Raw genomic sequence first — 4,642 nt, forward strand, 5'->3', positions numbered from 1 at the left:
CCTACCTGGCACATTGTCTACTGACTTCCTACTTTGGAAGATGAGAATTTCCCTCCCTTCTATGGCCAGCCTCCTCTTCCCTGCCCCACCCCCACACCACCCCCAAATACACAGACACTTGGCCCCCCATCCCAACCACGTCTCCACTTTTGGTTAAATTAGCACTTTGATATTATAATACAACTACAAATATTATTCATTGCTGATCCACATACCATACAGTCACACTTTCATGATTGTTTGACTTTCTGTTTTCTCATTTTTCATATGTTTTATGTACTAATGTCTAATTATTCAGTTCTAAACATTGAGAAAACTATATTCGTTTTTCAACAGGTCCAACATATCAGGTGATCTAGAAGTTTCTTTTTCTTTTGGAGCCATCTCTGTGAAAGTCCTCTCTACTCCCCAGTCCAGCTCAGAGAAATTGCTTTCCAGGCCTGCTGCATAGCTGTTATCCTGGGATAGCCCCCCATCACCAACATGGGGATTCTCTTTGCTTCTATTCCTTGCTGAATCCTGTTTGCTCAACTGCATGTCTTTTTAAAGCTTGGATTACACCTCATTTGGGGGAAGCACATCTTCAAGTCATATCCTGAGAAAGGCGCATACAGGTAAGTTTTTCAGATTTTGAATGTCTGGAAATGTCTTTACTCTCCTACTTAATAGGTAGTTTTGCTGGGTAAAAAATCCTAAATTGAAAATGTTTCTTCCTTAGAACTTTAGAAAATATTATCCCATTGGTTATCAATTTCTGGTACCGAGGTTGAACACTCTGACACCCTTCTGATTCCTCACACTTTTTTGTGCAAGCTTCTTTGGGGGTTTTCGTCTGTTTGTTTTCTATTTAATTTTTGGAAACTTTTAGATTCTTTTTATGTTATAGATCCTTTTCAATCTGGACATATTTATTCATCATTCCTGGGAAATTAATTAAACTTTTTCTTGGATAAATTCCTTATCTCTATTTCTCTCATTTCCCACTCTAAAATTTCTATCATTCAGATTTGGGACTTTTGCCCTAATCCATGTGTTTTCTCATCTTTTCTAATTTCATCTAATTTTCCTTTTACTCTAATTCCTGGTAGATTCCTTCAAATTTATTTCGCAATCCTATTCTTGGAGTATTTATTTCAGATTTCATATTTTAATTTCTAGGGGCACTTCTCATTTTTGTTCATTTTCAAAGCATCCTGTTCTTATTTCATGGATGTGTTATATTTACCTCTTTCTCTAAGAATATTAATTATAATTTTTTGTTTTCTTTTAAATTTCCTCTGCTCCCTGAATTGACTCCATTTCCTCCAAGTTTCACTTTTCTGTTTGTGTCTTTCTCAGTCCAAGGTTTCCTCAGAGCCTGGTAGTCCTTGCCTGTTGGTTCATGTGAAGAGTGAGGCACTAGAGTTAACTGGGTAGAGTGTATTGGGGGTGGGGGGAGTCTTCAACAGGGTGATTGAGCAGGGTTTTCCTTTTGAGACCCTCAGCTGTCACTGTCTCCAGGTTATTGTGAAGGAAACCAAGTTTTCCCAAAGATAACTTCCCCGGTCTCCTCCCTAAAAGAAAGAAGCCTGGTTGTCAGCATTCTCACAACTAAGTGGGGAGTGGACTGAGGTCTCACTGTTTAGGATGAAAACTTTCAGGTAATTCCCCTCATTTCAGACCAGTATCCCTGAATTCTGCCAGGCCTGATATTCCACAGTTAAATCCCTCTGGTTAAATACTTCCAGAGAGTTTATCACCAGCCATCTTTTGCTAGGATGGGGAAAAAATGTAACAATCCAAATTTTCTTTAAAAAAAAAAAAAGAAAAATACTTTCTTTCAAGGAAAAGCCAATCTTCCTGTTTTCTAACCAGTATACCTGTGGATCACACTTCCTAAGCCTTTCTAGCAGGGTTCAGCTGCACAAATTGACTTGTTTCTTGGCTTCCTCCTCTATAGACACTTAGCCTTCAGCTTTCTCTAGTATGGTCCCCCAGATACCACAGACCTATCTGCTTCCAGCTCCTGAACTTTTGTTAGCATAGCTCTGTCATCTCTGTTTATGTTCTCTTGCTCCTTCATGGATCAGACCTTTCTTTAAATGTCAGTGGCCACCATGGCAAACAGTGTTTCATCCACCATGTCTAAACTACCTATGCCCTTGATTTTATTTGTAAGATGTACATAATATGCTGATATCATTCACTTTTTAAATGAAACTTATGGAGATTAAGATGAAGGTGATAACTCAGTGTTTGTCAAACTTCAGTCATTTGAATACCACCTCATGATTTTTCTTTATTTTTTCTTAATATATTCTTTAGATTTTCTGTAGGTTAACTTGAGATTTTTACTTAAAATTATTTTAAAGAGAAACTCTGACAATCATCAACAGAAAGTTAGTACATAACTATTAAACTAAAGAACTTTTGGCTATCTACCACCTAAAAGCCTCTCTCCTACTACCACTTGAACATGTGTCACACTTTAGGAAACAATATGCTGGCATAAAATATGGAAAACAGTGCCCAGAGACTTGTAATTTAACAGTAAATGGAAGGCATGCAGGAAATGAATTTTATGTTCCTCCAAGTATATTTTCATATTTACTTCTCACAATGCTATGAGATGACTTTTAATCTCCTTATTTTACAAATAAAAAAATTAAAGTTCAAGGAGGTGATGGCACTTGGTCATGGCCAGAAAGTAGTAGAAGTAAAATTTGAACTTCCATTTTCAAAGGCTCAGAACTTTGGGCACAGAATAGAAAAGTCTGTGTGGAGTAAATGCCTCTATGAAGGATGGAAAGGACCAAAGCAGTTGGAGAAAGAACTCAACTTCAGTGAACCCTCCTGCAAAGAAAAGCTGAGTCTATTCTCAGCCACCAGTTTAGAATCTACCAAAAGAGGGAAGAGTCTCACAGTTCATCTGCTACAACTCCCTCTAAATGCAGGGGCAAAATTAAAATCTCAGACAGGTGATGTGTCTTGACCAAGGTCACACAGCAAGTTAGCACCTCAGACATAACCAGAATCTCTATTTCTTGGCTGTCAGATTACTGTTTGCTTTAGTTTGTTTTCATTTTCCCAAACTACATTTCACTATTTTAAGTACTAGTCAGAAGTTAGATGAACTGATCCTTCTCCAGACTGCCAGCAATCACTGTGTAACCTTGGACAACGGTCCAATCCTTCTGGGCCAGCCTAGGAATAAGGATACCTGCCCTATTTCCTCAGACTTGGTGAAAGTAAATTGATATAATGGACCAGAAAGTGCTTCTAAAAGTCAAAAGACAAAGATGGTAGATAGAGATGTGGATAGATAGATAGATAGATAGGTAGACAGACAGACAGATAGATGAAGGAAGAAAAGTAGGAAGAGAAGAAGGAGGGAGAATGGAATAAAGAAAGAGTAGATTATTATTATCATAAATATACCTATTTTCTTTTTCGTTTCCCCCTGATAGCTTAATGCCAGCAGGCTTAGGTGGTGTTGATACCTGAAATTGATACCAGAGTAACAGCACCATGACCTGGATATGCTGGTAACCCAAAGAGGCCGATGTGTTGAATTCTATTCAAAGCAATAAGATGCTGATAAATTGATATGCTTCTTCATTGTTACTGACTTAGATGCTCACAATGTCTTGCCTCCTGCCACCTTGTTCAGTGGATATACAGCTTTTAGTGCCAGAAGAAAATGCCAGCTGGACAAACTCTCTCTTTGAGTGTGTGGTTGTCCTGAACCAGCTTCCCAGGGCCTGTGGTTACATTGCTCAGATAGTCCACCACTCCTTGTAAAGCCCTTTCTCATCAGGTCCAGCAGGAGCTGAGCTAAGATTGGATCATTGAGTGAGGGTTAGAATGCAAAATTATGGTCCCTCTTAGACATAATCTTGTCAAATATTTAACATTACATAACTTTTATTAGTTATCTTTTATTTATTTTTTGTCTTCTGAATTCTAGTCCCAAATATTATTCCATTAACTTTTTCTCTAATTTTCATATACATGCTTTAAACAATTTTTCATATCCTTGGTGAAATAATCTTTCATGCATTTGTTTAGCAATATAGTTTAAGTGACATTCTAGCAACATAATAGTTACACAACTGCAGTCCATTTTGAGCAAGATTTAAATATTTGTATAATTTACCTAAAGATATTTATTTTATGACCAAATGAATGTTATTAGATCTGTGGCCACAAAACCTACAGTTAAAAAGATTAAAATTGAGCTTCTAACTTATCCATGTGTTGGTTGGATCCTCCAGAAAGCAAGGTTGAAGAGTCAGGAGTGCAAAAACTTTGCTTAGGGGTGACATCAGCATCATGGAAGAGTGAGCTGTTCCCTTAGTTTCTCCCCCGTAAGTTACAACAAAATGGACATTCATTAACCAACAGAGGATTCTCTACAAAGCACAATAGGATGTCTGAGAAACTCACAGAGCCATACCTCTGAAGGTAGGGGCACTGGATTCCCGGAAGAGGTGGAAGGAGATGAGCAGATGCCCTCCCCCTCCCGAGCGGCCGCAATCTAAGTTGCCGATCCTCACACAGCAGCTGGCGCATGATGAAGTGATTAAGGATCACTTCATCAAACACCATAAAAACTATGTTAACGCTCTAGAGCAGAAGGAAAATGACAAGACTCCTGAAGCCA

The sequence above is a fragment of the Equus przewalskii genome, chromosome 8 (assembly GCF_037783145.1).
Source record: "Equus przewalskii isolate Varuska chromosome 8, EquPr2, whole genome shotgun sequence".
Lineage (NCBI taxonomy): Eukaryota > Metazoa > Chordata > Mammalia > Perissodactyla > Equidae > Equus > Equus przewalskii.